This window comes from Malus domestica, chromosome 14 (genome assembly GCF_042453785.1).
Source record: "Malus domestica chromosome 14, GDT2T_hap1".
NCBI classification, from domain to species: domain Eukaryota; kingdom Viridiplantae; phylum Streptophyta; class Magnoliopsida; order Rosales; family Rosaceae; genus Malus; species Malus domestica.
Window position 1 is genome coordinate 13,137,247 of NC_091674.1, and position 19,727 is coordinate 13,156,973.

Below are 19,727 nucleotides of genomic sequence, written 5' to 3' on the forward strand. Positions count from 1 at the left end.
CAGCCACTCTCTATATAAATACCTTATTTCTCCACCAAAATTCGGTAAGCTTTTTGCCATACAGAAAACCCTAAACACTCACTCTCTTCAATTACTAACTTAGGCATCAAAAATCCATTGGCCAAAACCATCCACTCATCATGGGCGTATAAGGCTTTTGGTCATTGATGTGTTGATTGTTTTGCGTGTACATTTTCGTCAAAGCAAATGACGGCAGGAATTTGCATTGACACCCATCAATTTGAATAAAGCAAACCAAAATAACAATCTGAACTACACATTGGTGTGTATGAGGCTAAAACGGATATTTGTTCTTTTTATTTTACTTTGCTTTTTGTATGGACTATTTTTTAGGTCGAGCATGGGTTATTAATTTCACCTAAAGTTGTATGCACCACCCGTGATCATTGCTTACTATCTTAGTAAAAAGTTGATGAAATATTAGGCGTTTCAAAGGTGCGGACTTTTAAGTGCAGACCTTGCGTGCAAACGACGATTTGACGTCTATGATTTGATGAGTACACGGTATTTCTGTACAGTTTATTTTTTGTTCACTGGATGGGTTCTTTTGGAGGGAGAGAGTAGCTTCAACAAGGGCATTTGCGCGCCTCAAAGAGGGAAAGAGCGAGAGCTGGGTAAAGGGTTGGAGGAGGCGGGCCTTCAGGACCCGTATAATACTGTAAAATGGATCCGGTTCACCACGAAGCTCGAGTCCACCATCAGCGCCATTCCTATTTCAATGCCGAACGTGACTTGAATCAGATTCACCACGAAGTTCTACATTCGCAGATACCCTTGGCGGAGGAGAAGATTGTTATATTGCCCGTATACTTCGAATTTCCCCAAAGACCCACCCCATCGAGTCTCGCTTCGCAGCCGTCTGAAATTTGTTTGAAATGGCGTGGCCTGATACGAAGCGGTGAGCTTGGTTTTTTGTGCTTTTGCTCCATTTGGGTTTTTGAGTTTTTGGTTTTATTTTTTGTGGGTTTCAATCGTTATGTGAATTGGGTGTGTGAAATAATTCTTGGGTTATGGTTTTGCAGGAGGAAGCTTGGTGGGAAGCTGCGGCATCGGCGACTTGCGTATTTGATTGGGTATTGTCGTGATGGGCTTTAGCTAAGCATTTGTCCACTGTATGTCAAACAAAATCCAACCTTTTTTTCTTTTCTTTTTCGTCTTTGGGCTTGAGCTGTTGTATCAAGAATGCTATTTTTTAGCTTAGGTTTCTGGATGACCCATTTGTGAATTACCTCTGAATATATAGTATTTAGACAATCAATGAAATGCAAGATGGCACTGACATTAGTTTTCTATAACAAGAAATGGTTAGGCCATTAATCTTACCTGGTAGTATTGCTAACCCTATATGATGTTTAACATTGCCTTTCGTTTGGAGAAGTCGTGGCGGGGCGTGGTTTTTACTTTTTAGTATAGTCTTCTATCTAGTGTAGATGTACTGTGCTTGTCTTCGTACTGCTAATTTCTCAAGATTTGCATAAGGAATCAATTCAATGTTTGAGTTATGTTCCTCCAAATTGAGAATTAGTGGCTTCATTTGTCGAAGATTAAATTTTTGGTCTCTACTTTTTCATAAAGGGAGAATCAAACCATTGAGTGGACCATGCTTTTAAGAGTGGCTATTTATATTGATGAAGCTTTAGATTATTCCAGTACTGAGTCACACCCCGAATCGGAATGTCTACTTGGACTCCGAATCGAGTTGTGCTGGCCGACACCTGGAGGGTGACAAAGCCATAATGTGTATTAATGTGGAAAATGTGAGAAAATTTAAACCTAAAAGTGCCTAAATATAAGAGTGCGCTAGTGAGCGGGAATGAACTCATTTCACACGTGATGTTAGAGCATAAGTAAAGTACAGTAGAGTAAGATGAGAATGATACCATCGAAGGTAATCTCCAATACCAAGAATTGCCACGAATCCTCGTTCATACGAAAGCTCAGCTACTAAAACCTAGAAGGGCAAAAAACAATGGTGAGTGGGCCTAAAAATAAAGGTTTATAAAAACCTTTTTGAAAACTTTATAACCCCTCGCCGTAAAACAAGTATAGTTTTCAAATTATACATACTACGTATAGTATAAAAATGTTTACCGTAGCCAACAGTATTTCAATGATGCCAAACGTCACAACTTTGGTAAATAAATACTTGACATCCGTAATCACATATTTTCACGTAAATGAACATATCACATCGAGTGCTCATTGACACGTGCTGACACACGAGTTCATGCAGAGGTAATATGACATGAACATGACTAAGTGTAACAATGACATACGCTTTAGTATTACAATCACGTGAAGACTAGCGGTATGCGCAGCACATACAAGTCCCAATTGCCTATAGCAATCTAGGACATGATTGGCACCTACAATGGATCCAAAGTGAGGGTACAGTGCGATGTGCACATACACGTGAAAGCTTGGCCTTGTTCCGAGCGACTACTAACACTAGTGCAGCAAATAATGAGCAGATAACATAAAAGTAGTCATGCCACAGTGATTCGATAACTCTAGTTCACATCACATTATTCATGAATATAAATATAATTAAGGCATCCCCTTATAGGAAAGCTTACCTAAGCATCCTGTAGGATTATTTCATACTTTCCCAACCATAAGGCATTTCTTATAAACGTCATTTTAATCATGGCAATCACGTAGAGAATTTATTTATAAAAGTATATATGGAAACTAACCAATATATATATATATTGTATGTCAAAGAAAAGAACCACTCACATTTCATGTCATCGAGTCGAACCCACCTCATAGCATCAAGAGTCCTTTTGATGCGTTTCGCCTAGAAATGAAACCATTTATGTAAATACGTAACGTGCTAACGTATAAACGCGTTTTCGTACAAAGTATGGCTAATAAAGAAACTATTTTAAAACGGTCGAATTTCGTAAAACGGAGGGCGGATTCGAGTCCGACACTTCGAGAAACCTAAGGAGGGACCTTGAGCTCCTCCTCGCATTGCACGCGCCACCACACTGGCTCCCTCACGCGCCTGCGAGTACGATTGTACTCGCCTTTCTCGTGAGTTCCTGCAGTTTTGTAGGTTTTCTTCCTAAATTCTAGAGCTAATTTCTAACTCAATACTTAACCAAATTCAATGATACAAAAACCCAAGTGAAGCTAGAAGTGTAGGGAATCAATCTATACCTATTGGAAGGCCAATAGTGGTCAATGTTGGCTAGGAAATTGATCTGAAAATGGTCAGATGGCCATGGTTCATTTCTAGAAATGTGGGGAAATTCTTCCCCGAGATGCAATTTGCATTAAATCACCCATAAATATTCTATTTAAGGTTTAAAACATTGTCAAGTGATAGGAACATATTTATGCAACATAGTTAGCTTGTTTTCTTGCATTTTCATAGTTAGTTTCTATTTATTATAGTTATTTAATCTATTTTCGTGTGTTTGTAGGTCCAAATGGCAAAGTTGGCAAGAAAGTGCATTTTGGAGCATTTTTTAGCAGTTTTGGGCTGGAATGGATAACTTCCATATGGAGCACAAGGAATGGACGAATTTGAAGTTCAAGAGAGGCTAGGAATGTGTTAAAGAGTTGAAGAAATTAATTTAAGACAAAGAAGATAAAGAATCAGCTAAAAGGAAGGAATATTATCCAAATCAACCTTATCTTATCAAACCTTATCTTATAAAACCTTATCCTCAACAAACCTTACTTATCTAGTCTTATCTTATCTTATCCCATATTATCCAAACATTATCCTATTTAATCCAACATTATCTAAACTTATCTCCAACTGCAAAAGGAGTCCTTATCCTATTCTAAATCCTTCCCATCTGAATTTAGGAGTCCTAATCCATCTAGACACATTAATTCTTTTCCCCCTAAGAATCTGCTATGCAAATCCTTCTCCTCTACAACCTTTGTGATGTACCCTAGGCCTATAAATACATATTTATCACCACAATTTCATGGAATACAGATACAAGAGCCAAAAAAAATAAGAAAATACATACTTGTGCGCAAATTTGCAAGGAAGGAATGAGAGGAGACCCTTGGAGCCATGCCTGCCATTCAAGCTTGGATTGCTGGACGTCTTTAGTTTTAGTTCAATGTTTGTTTTAATTTGGTTTTATGTTTTCAAAGACATGAGGAACTAATTTCTTATTAGTTAGAGGTGAATTCAAAGCCATGATTATATGCTTTATATGAATTGATTACATCCAGTTATTGTTTCTTGAGTCTTGAATGTGATTTGCTTATCTAAATTATCAAAACTTGTTTATGTATGTTGATTGAGGATGCATACTTAGTTTGCATGCATGAACTTGATGCTAGAGTATAAGGGAGTTTCACCAAATCGTTATGAACTTATATTCACAATTAGTGGAAGTCACTAGTTATGATTGTGTTAAGTAAATCTTTGGCAGGAGTATCATGCTTTTCATAGTTATGAATGTCTCATCAATGCTTATGATTTTTAAAGAACTTAATGACCTTTGATATGTTTTCTATCATGCTTTTCATAGTTAGGGGACTTAAGAAGGATAATTTGGTTGTGATGCGTATCCCGTCCAATTCAATGAAATAAGGAAAATCCGAAGGTTAATTTGTGTTGTCACGGTTAACTTGGGGTGTTGTCATTCATAGTTAAAGAAACAATATTGGAAATTGGTTTGTATTCATATATCATGTGTGGAGAATGACCCTCTAACTATCCTTTAACCCTTTTCAATTCACCAAATTTGTCTTTATAAAGTGTTTTATGCAAAGTTTCTATTTTAAGTTTTAAATTCGTCAAAAACAATCCCCCTTTCATTAAGTCTTGTTAGTTGAGTCATAATCTGTTTTCTTTTAATCTTTTGAGTCAAGTTAAGTTTATTTTCATCTAAATCACTTGTTAGGTCTAGAATTGAGTCTTTTTTATTGTTTGTTGTTGTTTTGAGTCATTTAAGTCAGTTTTAAGTTTATAGAGTCTAGTTTAGTGTTTTTGAGTCTTATTTGTGTTGATTAGCAGCCCTTCTAATCCCCGGCCTAAAACAATCCCTACTTTCATATACTACAATCATAGGGTTTTAATTTGAGTGTTAGAATATTTCACATCATCAGGAGTTCAAAATGAAAAGGATTTGAGGTTGGGGAATTCCAAACTTACCTTGGTGGTACACAGTGGAAAGTGGCCGTGAAAAATGGCAGGTGAGGGTGGTGATGGTTGCCCGCTGCGAGGACGATGGTGGTTGCACATTTTTCCACCATGAAATGGCTGTGATTGTCACTATGGTTAGCTTACTCCTTCTGTCCAGTGGTTGCAGCAAGGGAGTTCGAGAGGGAGAGCAAGAGAGTCAGGAGAGGAGAGAGAGCTGAGAGGGTTAGAGGGAAAGGTAAGGTGGCAGCCAAAGAATGGTGGAGAAGTGATGTGAGGGAAAGTTGAAATAAAAATGAGAGAGAGAAAGAAAGAGTATGTCCCGAGAGATAGGGAGACACAAGGGTGGTGAAGGAATGTGGCGTGGGCCCCACATGTCTCACAGCACAAAACAAAATATCTCTGATCATGAAATTACCAATCTACCCTCGGTATTCGATGTTTCGTAAAATTTTAACCGTAACTCTGATTTCGATTCCTCTTGCGCCTACGCTTTCATACTGTCAAGTACTTGGAGAATACTGTAAAAGAATGAGTCATACGTTTTTCTAAACAATAGTCAACGGAAGTCAAAATCCTTACCTTTAAAGGCATTTTCGTCGAATCACACTTTTAAAATTTATAAAATCATAGAATTAGGGACGGGTCATCACACTGAGGGTCATCCGTTAGACCATGATTTAAATGCTTATAGGGTCTCTTTGAGGAGGTATTCCTTTTTTCTTTTTCTTTTTTTCCAGATTTGATCATCTTGGTTCAAAAATATATGTATTTTCAGTCGTATCTAGACCTGGTATTCGTGTTGTGTTTTCTGTGTTCGTGTCGTTTTCGTGTCATACCCAATATCTTAACGGATCGTGTCGTGTAAAACCCGTTAAAATAAACGGGTAAAATGACCTGACCCAAAATCGACCCGATAATATTAACAGGTAAGATGACCCGACCCGTTAGCCTTTAAGGAAAATATATTTTAAACCAATAAATAATCAAATGAAAAACATAATACTAAATAAGTATATACATATCATATTATCACATTCAAAACATAAAAACGCATCTGTCTTTCAAGTATTACATATTTACATACCCAAAATAAGAGCATAATAAAATAAAAAAACATTAGAACATTACAAAATATCAAATGTTCAAAGATTTGCAAAATTAAGGGAGTTATGTTTCAAGGTTTGGAACCTTGCACATTTTCTTACAAACAAGCTCTTCAATTTTCATCAATCACCATGGGAAACAGTATTGGAACTTTGGTTCGATATATTGTATTCAAGAGTTATATTGATGATATTTTCAGTGAGGCTTTCTACATTAGCCCTCTCTTCCTATTTATCCTATGGCTATTGTTTAAGTAAAGTCTTTAATAGGTTTTTAATTAATGTAGAAGTGTGAAAATATATATATATATATATATATATATATATATATATAAACGCTCATAATGACAAGCTTTACAACTTTCGTGAAGGGCTTAACTTTGAAATGTGCCACTATAATCATATAAATCATAGATCAAAATTTAACCGTCGATTGTTGTTTACATTTATGCTTCATTTTTCTCACCAAATTTTGTTTTTTCAGATTTTCTTTTTTGAAAACATGATCTATTAGAGGATATAGGAAGATGAACGGTTCGGATCGTTGATATTATGTTCAGAGTTTTACCATTAGTGAAAATATTGCTTGGTGTTTATAAAGTCTCTACAAACTATATAACATCAACTCATATTTCAATTAACCATAAATATTGGGACGTGATATCAAAGATCCGAACTGTTCATCTTCCTACATCCCCCCAGAAGATCAAGTTTTCAAAAATGAAAATTTTAAAAATGAAATTCAATATAAAGAATAATGCCTAAACGACAATCAACAGTTAAATACAAATTTAAGGTTTATGGATTATAGTGTCGGATTTCGAAGTTGACCCTTTCATGAAAGTTGTAAAGCTTGTCACTACGAGTAATTGTGTGTGTATATATATATATATATATTTTACATTTCTTACACTTCTATAATAATTATTATTAATTTTATTACTTTTACACTCAAATAAAAAACACCATTCATGACGGTTTGGAGGGTTTTAAAAATCTAAACGATAATTTAAGTGTAACCATTGTCTACTCGTGGAGGAATGATGAATCACGAGTGTTTATATAGTCTTTCATATTTTTCATACTTGTAGGGATGTCTTATTGCCTATACTAATACTATACTAGTTGATTTTAATTTTGGATGACAACATGTTAAGTAAAATTTATCCTATTAATGATAATAAGAAACTCTCATAATAAAAATAAATAAATGAATAAAACTTAACTTTTTTAACTTATATAGAATAATAATACAAAAATATATATTTAATATAGAATATACCAATACATACAATATGGCTATTGTATTTTATAATAATTTTTTTAGTAATTAAACTTTAAAATTATAATTTATTTTTCTTAACGGGTCGAAACGGTTACCCGCATGTGTACCTGTTAAGAACCTATTATTAACAGGTTCTTAATGAGTCACCCGATAATGACCTAATTAGTTATCGTGTTGACCCGAAACCCGTTATTTTCGTATCGTGTAAGAAATTGTCGGGTCTAGTCATATCCGTGTCCATTGCCCTTTTATGGGGGTGATAATGTAGCATTTGGATGGACTTGTAGGATGGTGATCCTCACCTTTCAGGTTTTGGCTTGAGCAGAAATAGTAGGGATGGGAAGAGTTACAGCACATAACTTTTCTAGTCTAAATACTAGGCATCTGTTGTTACTATATCTAAATAACTTTTTATGCTTGAGATATGCTACACTGTGGAGTGAGTCATTCCAGAAAATGTTGTTTATAGCTTTGGTACTGTCGTTCTAAATCTGCTAAGTGGGAAGCAAATCCCTCCAAGTCATGTAAGTGTGGTGCTATATAATATGTCGATGCACTTTTAACCGTTGGTCTTTCCAACATCTTTGCTTGCTTATGCAAACTAGAGCCTTTAGTGCTATAGTCATCTTGTTGTGTGTCAACTTGAATTTGTAGCTCAAAGTTGAAATTGATTGATTACAAATACTGTGTAGTGGATCTGCTTATACTAAACTTGATTGTTGGGATATGATATGTATAAATAACTTTCGAGTATTCAAGCTCTCCTGCATTTTGGATTTGAGCATCAGTTGTTTTCATAGCCTCCGTATCTTATCGGAAACAATGAGGTAGTTAAGTGGTACTAGAACATCTTGCACATCCTTGTTCATTCAATTTATGCTAAGACATCTTTTTTAAATTTGGATGGCTTCAGTTGTCTTCCAAGAGTGGACTCAACAGATGAGGGACAGGTTGGAGGCAGAGATTTTAAAACTGTCATTTACTGTTACTCCCAGGTATAACTTTGTTGTTTCCACATGCGCGTGTATTTTTTCATCTTTATATTTTAAATTTGTGGACTGGAATTACGCCAACACCAAGGGAGAGGCAGTCAGCGACTAGGTGAGTAAGAAAAAATTGAAATTAATATTACAATACATATTAGTAATACCAGTTCGGTATGGTACACCATTGGTAATTGTCTTCAATACCATTACCGTACTGAAAATATATGGTTTGGTACAATACTATATTGTTACCAATTGGTACAAAATTTTGGTGCAAATTTGGTATGGTATGGTTGGTACAGTAATTTGATAAGAAAATTATACCCCTAGATCATTATCCCACAATTGATTCATGATGATCTTATGCTACTTAATCCATTATTAGAACTCACTAATGATGATTATGCTTAAACCTTTGTATCATGTGAACTCTACATTATTAATGAAAACTTCTCTACCCTCGTGGATGTAGTCCAACTTAGGGTGAATTACGTACATCTTGTATTTACTTCTCTATCTTTATCTCTTTACATATGGCCTTCACTTGTGAGCAAAACAACCTTGCAAAGGTCACACCTTGACACTTTAAGTTGGTCCAAGATCGACCAAGTTTTATGCATCAACATTGTCCATGTAAGCTAAAAAGTAGGACTCATTGTTGCCACACATACATTAAGCGGAAAAATTAACTCGGGCTTAAAGGATATGACATTTTTATTAAGTTTGATACTTATTTGAAATGTTTAAAAAGATTGAAACCAATTTAGGATGACACCAAAAAGTTGATGGTTTTTAGGTACTCAATCAAAATAAAAGGGACAATTAGCATGCTAAGAAGATGGGTTCTTGGTTTGAGTTAGGTCCAGAACTAGAAAACCCAAATAAATGCGGTGGGATTAATATGTAATAAATATGAACAGGAAGATCAGACTGCAGAGGCAGCAGAGCTGACGGTGATCTGATTTTTATGAGGGTCACATTGTAGACTTAGCCTCATAATAGGTTAGTAATAATGTAATTCAAACTTGTATTTGGCGAAAATCGAACGTAAAACCTCTCACTTACAAATGAAGGAAAAATACTACTAGACCGTAATATTAAGTGATCAATATGATAAATTATTTAGATATATAAATTCCTCTTCACTTGATAATTCATTATTTCATCAAAATGCACGATTCTATTATTTCATCAGAACGTCCGATACTAATCTACGTGGTCTCGTGTAAGTCGATCTCTTTTCTTACTCCACAGTCCATCCAGTCCCACAGGAGCCATACGGCTCATACTCATTAAACTTGGTCCCCTTTTTTAAAAGAAATACAAAAAACTGAAAGAAAACCTGTTTACAGGCATTACTGCTATCTGCTATGCTGCCAATGGGTGCTTTGCTGTGTTTTCTGAAGCAGAAAACCAAAGGTCCAAAGCAAGCAAAACACATCTCCAGACTGTCCTTTCTCTCTATATATTCCTTCTAAATTGCATCTTCATCATAAGTTTAAACATATTGGTCACTTCTGAATACAACCAGAACGAATCTCAAAATTTGCATCACTCACTCGTGTCCTCAATTCCATCAAAATCACTAACACCATCAAGGGCGCCATCGGGTTCCTCTTCCTCTTCATCGGCTTCGTCGCTTGTATCGGACTCGTAAATAAGGGGAGTTATTGTCACATTCTCATCAACATCGTCAATAACCTGTTCAAAAAGCTTGCATTAATTAGGTATTCAAGAATATTTCACTTGCCACAAACTTCACTAACACCCACGCTCTTACCCTATATAATGCACGTCTAAGACACTCGATAGCTGAAAAGCGGAAAGTTGAAACTCTGGACTCAATGAGTTGCATACCCATTAAGATTCAATAAAAAAATAAAAAAAAAGAACTACCATGATTTCTTAAGACAAAGAGGATCAGAAATCCAAAAACCAACTAGTAATATAAACCGCACGTGAACATGCCACTATAACAAGTTTCTTACCTGATATATGGAGTTCAAGGCACGCAAAGAAGATTCTTGGGACACTATACCACTTGCGTGTTGAAGAAGTAAACTTCTAAGCCATGGAAGCGCACCTGCCAAAATTGCACACCTGGAGTAAAAAATAAAGCGTACAAATCCATTAGATATACCAAGAGATCATCCAGCATATACAGCGTACCACTAGATATCTTACCTCGACTGAATGATACAAATGAGAGATTATAAGAGCTTCAAAACACCAGATGGATTCAGAAGTGAGAGAGACTTTGCAATGACCTAAAACACCAGTTGTATAATCCACATCAGCACTTCTCATCATGCATCGGTATTATATAAACAATACGAACTACGAGAGCTACTACCTTCTCATCTTGGGTGTATATGCAATCTAATAAAAGGGCACGGTCATCGGCATGTAGAGCTTGCTTGAGTAAAATATGAACTGAGTCTGCACTTGGAGGCTTTGGATCGAGAGAAGATTCCTCTTTATCATGGCTCTCCGGTCTTTCATTGTCTAATAATTCTAAACTTTCATGTTTTTCTCCCATAGTTGGTTCATTCAAATCATCGTCAACCAGAACTCCATCTGAAGCCTCCCCATGACCTAGATGAATTAAGGTAAATGTATCGACATACAAATGCTCAATATTTGTGTTTTGTTCACGAACCATTGTTTATCTAACTAAATTAAATAATTTGAAACAATTAAGAAAGCATGTAATAACAATTGTGCTATAGTAATCTGAATTTCGATACCACAGAACCAGTAGTATCCTTTCCTATTTCTCGTTTGTTTATCCCTCGTCTTGAACTGGATGCGGTTGAGGACAGACAGTAGTTCCAAATCTCAAATGGTGCTTCTTGTTCTGCCTCAAGTATAGGAAACTCTTACCAATTTCAAGGATGTCTTTGAGAGTTGGAGGATTCAAATCTGTTGCTGCTACACACTTCTTACCGCCTTTTTTACTCGTGATTGGGGGATCTTCTGGTTCTAATACCAAATCATGAACATCAGTGAGAAACCATGGAAAGTTTCAGATAGAATCTCTTGAGCAGACAATTTCTGAAAAAGTGCTTCCACGGTAGCTGATTAGTGATTTATCATCACACAAAACAAAACAAACATTAAAATCATTCAGAGTTGATGATCCTCCGTGCTAAACATTCAATCAAATAACCCCATAATAACTAGTACAACACCAATATAAACTGATACACAGCGGGGAAAAGAAACACTTGTTCAGCTGCTTAAAAAAGAGGGGTTCCAAAGAAACACTTGTTCAGATATATATGTGATGGTATAAATTTTAGTAAATTAAACAAGAAATATGAATTAATAATTTGAAAAACTCTTATATTTCGTCCAAACCAATGTTTGACAATCTCTCATTTAAAATTTTCATCATTTCCATAAAAAACAACCGATATCAATATTGATATTTCCACAAATTTACATATCGATATTTTTACCCGTACTGATATTTTAAACACTGTATTAACATGTGTGATGGATCCACAAACCATAGCTCAATATTATTTTGTATTTTGAAACAACATTGTGACTGATTGTTGAAAACATGGAATCTGTGTGTGTCGCGTACAAGCAAGAACATTACCAATTTCTACCATGTCCTTGTCTTTAATCATGTCTTTTGCCCACGCCTTACTTCCCTTTTACTCTTCATTGCTGGAGCTTGAGCTTCTACTTGTAATCCCAAACCAGCAAAATACCAAGTTTCTGTTAGAATCTCAAAGCATACAATTATTCCATACTAGCAGATGAGCACACACTCTGTGTGTGTGAACAATTTCATTTTATTTTTTGTTTTTTATTAAGGAGTGTGATTAGTTTTTAAAATTTTAAAAAGAGTATAAAATAATGATGGTGGGACAATTTCTCTTAATAAGTGCATAGTTTACCTTAATATTACATAATTACTGTTTTGTCCTCCTTATGTAAATATTGTGTATCAAGAGTGAGGCTAAAATAGGAAAAATAAGGATATGATTGTCATTTTCTCAAAAGATGCAAATTACTATTTTGCCCTCCTTATGTCAATATTATGTATCAAAAGTGAGGGCAAAATAGGAAAAAGGGGGGCAAAAAGTTGACAAGAAGGGTTCTCTTAATAATAGTATAGATTACCTGATTAAAAACCTTAACCTAATGAACCAAAAGGAGAAGGAGAAGGAGAAGAACGATGTCGGTGGCGTGCTATTGGTGGTTTAGTGAAGGGAGGGTTCGAGAGTGAGTGAGATCGGAATTCAAAAAAGAAAGGGAGGCGGAGAAAAGTGCCCAAACCCTAAAATACTTGAGCACTGATTTGGTGTCGCAGGTATACTGTAAGATGATAGAACCTGACACCTTACCAATTAAAAAATGACACATGTACAAAAGATTAAAGATAACAGAAACATATGGAAGGTGTCCAGATGCCATAGAATTAGGCTTGGCAAACGTGTCATGTTTGTCATTTTTGTGTAACACATGTTATCTTAACAGATCATGTCATGTCACACCCATTATCTTAACAAGTCAAGTCATTTTACCGAGTAGGTAAAATGACCCAACCTGTTATGACCCGTTAAGAATTTTTTTTTTAAATTTACACATAATATTACTTCGAAAACTAATTCGAAACTATAAATCCTAATTTTCACAAACCCTAGAAACGAAAAAAACTCCAAATTGAAGAAATGAAACCAATCTTCATTCTAAACAAAACCCTATATTTTGAAAGTAATTTGAAAGAATCAACAATTACCTCGATTATGGCTCGAGATTCGCTTGATCCAGAGAGAGAGAATCGAAGATAAAAGTAGTAGATCGACTGGTGGTGGGTTACTAGGTCATATGTGGTAACAATGGTGTGGTTGAGAGAGACTGAAAGGGGTGGTCGTGGACTCGTGGCTAACTAGAGTTGAAGTTTGAGACTTCAGCTCGAGGGAGAAAGAGAGCAGCTGCTTTAGTTCAAGCCTTCAAGAATAAAAGGAAGTCTAATTTAGGGTTGAGAAAAACATTGAACAGTCAATATTAAATCTCAATCAATCCTACGATCATCAATTTTCTAAATTTAATTTAAGAAATATATATATATATATATATATATATATGGTAAATTACAGTTTACATCCTTAAGTTTGGGTGTTATTGCAACCTCATACAACATCTTGAAAACATTTTAATCTCATACATTTTAAAACATTTTAATCTCAAACATTACTTATCATTTTATTTCAATATCATACATTCTGTTAAATTTTCTGTTAGTTTACCAGTTAAATAATGGCGTGGAAATTATAGGGCTCAAATGCATCTTATCATCCAATCATGCTTCGCCATGTGGCCATTAAGTTAAAAAAAATTGTATGACAAGGAAAATGATTTTTAATATGCTTCCTTCTTAATATTTTTCTTTAAAAAAATTAAAAACAAACTAAAAACAAATATGTGCCTTCTGAAACATATTACCCAGAAAAAAAATAGCTAGGGTTTTGTCTGCAAGTTGTTCCTCCGTTCCCGAGCTCCCGAAGATGCCGTCACACAAGTCTTTCATGATCAACAAGAACCCTTTGTAGTTTAATTGCATTTCAAGTATTGGGTTGGACCAATTTTTGGAAAAAAAAGGTGAACCAATCAAATTGGGAACTTCCCTGCTAAACCATAATCTTTGATGCTGGCAGCTCCTACAACCGTGTCCACGACTCTGTTTCTACCACAACCACCAGATCTCAAGCACCGCCAGCCTTACCAATGTGGTGGTTGATAGGAGCATATTTATGCGACTTAGTTAGCTTGTTTTCTTTCATTTTCATAGTTTGTTTGTGTTTATTATAGTGTTTTAAGCTATTTTCGTGTGTTTGTAGGTCCATATGACAAAGTTGGCAAGAAAGTGCAATTTGGAGCATTTTGAAGCAGTTTTAGGCACCAAATGGATAGCTTATGAATAGAGCAAGATGGATGGACGAATTTGAAGTTCAAGAGGCTAGGAATATGCTGAAAATAGTGAAGAAATAAATCCAAGTCAAGGAAGATAAGAAATCAGCTCAAAAGAAGGAACATTATCCAAAACCTTATCCAACCTTATCTTATCTTATCATATCCTAATCCTATCCTAATTTAATTCCAGCTGCATGGGGGATTTATTTTCAGATTAGGACACATTAAAATAGGTTTCTAGAAGCCCTTATCCACTCCTACAAAGGTGTCGAACCTTATCCCTTGTTTTTCTAGGAATCAGCCACAAAACAACTTTTCTAGAAGGCCTTATCCTTTGTCCTTCAAATATGGCGCCTGGACCCTTTCTAGAAGCTCTAGAACCTGCAATCCTTTTCCCTTAGGATTGTGCAATCCTTTTCCCTTCAGATTTGGGTGAACCCTAGTCCTTTTCCTTCATGAATTGTGCCAAATACACATTCATTTCCTTCCAAAATTTGTGGGTTTCCCTAGCCCTATAAATACAAACCTTTGTATAGCAATTAATCTACCACCCTCTACCATCAGATCACCACACCATCCACCTTTCATCACAAATTCGTACAAACAACCATTCACCACAATTCAGACCATCTTCCATCACAATTTCGTGCCATACATCCCTTTAGTGCAGCAGATTTGCAAGGAGAAAGGAGAGGAGTCCCTGGAGCCGTGCTTGCCATTCAAGACGTTGGATTGTTGGAGCGTTTCTAGGTGTTTTCTATCTTTGATTTCAATGTTTAATTTAAGTTATCTTTGTTTATTTGTGAGTATGAGGAACTAAACCCCTCTTAGCTAGGGGGAATTCGAAACCATGTTCATGCTTGCAATATGATTTGATTACTTTCAGTTGTGATTCATAAGTTGTGAATTCAATTTACTTATCCGTTTGAATTAAAACTGATTTGTGTGTGTTGGTTGAGAGTGCACGCTTAATTTTCATGCATAAATCTAATGCTAGGATATAAGGGAGTTTCACCTAATCGTTATGAACTTATATTCACAAGTAGTGAAGGTTGTTAGTCACAATCGCGTTAAGTAAATTCTTGGCATAAGTTTCATGCAATTCATAGTTACAAGTGCTTCGTCAATGCTTATGATTTTTATAGAACTTAATGATTCTTGCTTGTATCTCTATTATGCAATTCATGTAGGGAACTTGTGGGGGACGCTTTGGGCTGTTGTATGCAATTATCCAATTCAATGAAATTAGGAAAATCTGAGGGTTAATTAGTGCAATTCACGGTTAATCTGGGGCGTTGAGAATTCATGGTTTATTGAAAAGCAACTGGAAATCGTTTTGTTTGCAAGTGTGTCATGTGTGGAGAAGAACCTTCTAGCTAGCCTATCATCCATAGTTTTACCCAAATTCGTGCAGATTTCATTAGTTCTTTAATTTACTTGTTTTGTTTTCAAATTCGTCAAAACCAAACCCCCCCCCCCTTTACTTTAGAGTGTCTAACTAGTTAGAATATGTTTTAAATTGTGTTTTTAAGTGTTTTGAGTCAAGGAAAAACCAAAATTCGTCCAAAGTTGTGTTTAGAGTCCAAATCTGCCCAGTTTGTGTTTTTAGGCAGATTTGAGTGTTTTTAACTTGTTTTGAGTCTTTTAAGTTTGTTTTGAGTTCTTTGAGTCTAGTTAGTGTTTTTAACTTTGTTTATATGTTTTTAAGTCAGTCTAGAGGTTATTAGCAAGCCCTTCTAATCCCCGGTCCAGAACGATCCCCACTTACAGTCTTTACTACAATTGAGACAAGAGGGTTTAATTTATGTGTTAAGTTAATTTTTGCATCAGTGGTCCAGAACCGCACACACCATTGCTATCACATACCGTCCGTACAAGCTGAGGGTGCTGATGGTCATAAATGTCATCGAGACAGCGAAGACAATGGACCTTTTGTCACCCAAAAAAAACCTAGTTTCGTCGGCGGCCGGAGATCTCAGAAAATTGTAGACTCGTAGGATGAACCACATCACCGCTTAGAGAGATTTGAATTTGGATTTGGCAGCAGAAAGATGATAGGTTTTCGGTTGGTTTGGGAAATTTTTTGTAGAGAGGATTTAGATTTAGATTTGCTGGGTTTTGTTTCAAGCCATGGTGCTGTAGGGATTTGCAATGTTTGGTCCATGGCGAGGAAAGGATGAAGGGTGCAGGGAGGGAGGAAGGTGCGTGGAGATTAAGGGTTGAAAGGTGCAGGGAGGGTGGGATGGAGGTAGGTGATGAAGATTATCTAATCGATGCTCTTTCAAGGTAAGAGTGAGAGAATGAGGAAGAGAAAGATATGGAGGAGGTCGCTGGAATTAGATGGGGTTATGGGTCGCTACTCATGCTGCCAGCAATTGAGGTTATCTGCGAGGAGGAGGATTCTCTACCCTCCTATTCACCCCCCCTTCCATCCCCCTCTCACACATTGATTTTTGTCTCATTATCTCTATAAAAAAAAAATCAATATAAGATGTTGACGTGGCTTAACCGTGACCTTCCAAATAAGAAGGCATGGAAGGGTAGAGAGATTAGGAGGGTAGAGAATCCTCCTCTTATCGGCTAATAGGGATTAGAGAGGGTTGGGTGACAGATAATTTTTTTTTTAACATTTTTTTATTTATTTATTAATTTATATTAATTTTTTAATTTTTTTAATTTTTCACATGAGCCCTTAATGACACGTTGTCCCGTGATCATTGTTCATGTGGGCACTACGTCAGTTAACAGCAGACTTAACAGCAAGCTTAACGGATGTATAAGACTATTCTAAAATTAAGACTTGAGGTATGACTCTAGAATGAAAAAAACTTCACGTATTAAATGTTGAAAACCACGAAATTTTACATTAATAAACTGAGATTAACCCTTTTTGTTTAGAGAGCTTTAATGAAAAATATTTGAGTTAAGTTTAATTTAATTAAAAACTACCTTATACTATTATTTAACCAAAAACACTTCATATTTAATTATAACAACCAAGCCCCACAAACATTAACACACATGAACTGAAGTAAAAGCCCGAAATGAAATTTTTTTTTTCCAGCATTACCCTAACGGAAACCTCATGTTGTCTGCTAATTCTGTTAAAAATAAACTTTCCTTTATTTACAAACATGCCATTACGTTAGCCAATTACTTCTCTTTCTGTATTTTTTTTATTTTTATTTTTATGCCGTTGGTTTTCTCTCTTTTCTTTTCTTTTTGTTGTCCCCCCTAAGGGGCGGCGTCTATTTTATACGCTTGAGAAACCCAATCAATTCCAACTTTCAGTTATATATATATTTCCTTATATGAATTAGGTTGTTCAAATTCTTTTGTTGATCAACCACCACCCTTAATTTTGTTTGCCATTTAGAACCTGCTTTTTGTAGGAATCACTTCGATTGAAAATTATTCCAATTTCATTTTTCAGTTCAGCGGTTCTAGATTTGTTCGTGTGGTCTTGACTTTTGACCGATAAAACAATGGTCCTGGGGGTGGTTAAGAAATTTCTGGGGTAGAAATAATCTATATTAACAACATTGTCGCTTAACAATTTATGTAACAAAATATCTAATGGATGTATGACATTACAATTATATTCACAACTTTGTGTACAACATTGCAATGTTGTAAATATGATGTATGGGTTTGCAACCTAAACTTGAGGGGGAAAACTGTAATACCATGTTTTTAGGTTTTTTTTTTTTTAGAGAAAATTCAAACAATATTTTTAGTTTAAGTACTAATGGAAAAAGCCGACTACAATCATTTTATAAATAGTATTATATTTTAAAGTAGATACATGATTGCCACTCAATGTCAGTAATTTTTTTTACGACCAGAGTTCGGCTAGTGATTTTATCATATATTCAGAGAAACAGACCACATAGTTGTAATTATTTACATTTTCATCTCATTCTATCAAATTCACTAAAGTACTAAAAATAAATAATAAATTTACTTCCATTCGCCTAGGCCCAGCCTAGACCACGTCAAGACGTTAAGCTCTAGTTCACCACTCGACTACCGCCTAGCATCTTTTAGGTTTTTTTTTTTTTTTTGAGAAAATTCAAAGAATATTTTTAGTTTAAGTACTAATGGAAAAGTCGACTAAAATCATTTTATAAATAGTATTATATTTTAAAGTAGTTACATGATTGCCACTCAATGTCAGTAATTTTTTTTTACAACCAGAGTTCGGCTGGTGATTTTATCATATATTCAGAGAAACAAACCACAGAGTTGTAATTATTTACATTTTCATCTCATTCTATCAAATTCACCAAAGTACTAAAAATAAATAATAAATTTACTTACATTTGCCTAGGCCCAGCCTAGACCACGACGAGACGTTAAGCTCTAGTTCGCCACTCGACTATCGCCTAGCATCTTGTAGAACCATAAGAAATAATGTGTGTTTTCTTCAATTTCATAAATAGTGTAAAGCTTTGTAATTGTCCTAGCAATAGTGTGCGTTATTTTTTGTTCAAATCCAGAATTAGTGTGAGTTCTTTTGTTCTTTCCAAAAATTGTGTTTATTTTGTTACTTTTCATAAATAGTGTGAGTTATTTTGGATCACTTTCAAAAATAGTGTGGATTATTATGTTGAAGTTCTAGAAATAATGTAGGTTATTATGCTGTAGTTCTAGAAATAGGGTGTGTTATTTTGGTTTACTTTCGAAAATAGTGTGGGTCATTATGTAGTAGTTCAAAAAATAGTGTGGGTATTATGCTGTAGTTTAGAAGTGGTGTGGGTTATTTTGATTCACTTTTAGAAATAGTGTGGGTTATTTTGATTCACTTTTAGAAATAGTGTGAGTTATTATGATGTAGATCCAAAAATAGTGTGGGTTATTTTGATTCACTTTTAGAAATAGTGTGAGTTATTATGTTGTAGATCCAGAAATAGTGTGGGTTATTATGTTGTAGTTTCAGAAATAGTGTGAATTATTTTTGTTCATTTTCAGAAATAGTGTGAGTTATTATATAATAGTACCAGAAATAATGTGAGTTATTTTGTTGTAGTTCAAGAAATAGTAGCTCACTTTCGGAAGTAGTGTAGTGTGGGTTATTTTGCTATAGTTCAAGAAATAATGTCTATTTTGCTCCATTCCATAAATAATATGTGTTATTTTGGTTCAATTTCATAAATAGTGTGGGTTATTATGTTGTAGATCCAGAAATAGTGTGGGTTATTATGCTGTAGTTTCAAAAATAGTGTGAATCATTTTGGTTCATTTTCAGAAATAATGTGAGTTATTATACAATAGTTTCA

General features: G+C 35.1%; 1 long non-coding RNA gene and 1 pseudogene across 1 annotated transcript; one reads left to right on the top strand and one right to left on the bottom strand.

Annotated features, from left to right (window-relative positions):
* Positions 1-494: 494 nt before the first annotated feature.
* On the top strand, positions 495-1,323 carry LOC114821113 (uncharacterized). Its single transcript, XR_003768528.2, has 2 exons — positions 495-919; positions 1,044-1,323. It is a non-coding gene; the product is annotated as an uncharacterized lncRNA (long non-coding RNA).
* An 8,483-nt stretch (positions 1,324-9,806) lies between these two features.
* On the bottom strand, positions 9,807-11,329 carry LOC103441381 (uncharacterized; annotated as a pseudogene).
* Positions 11,330-19,727: the final 8,398 nt, after the last annotated feature.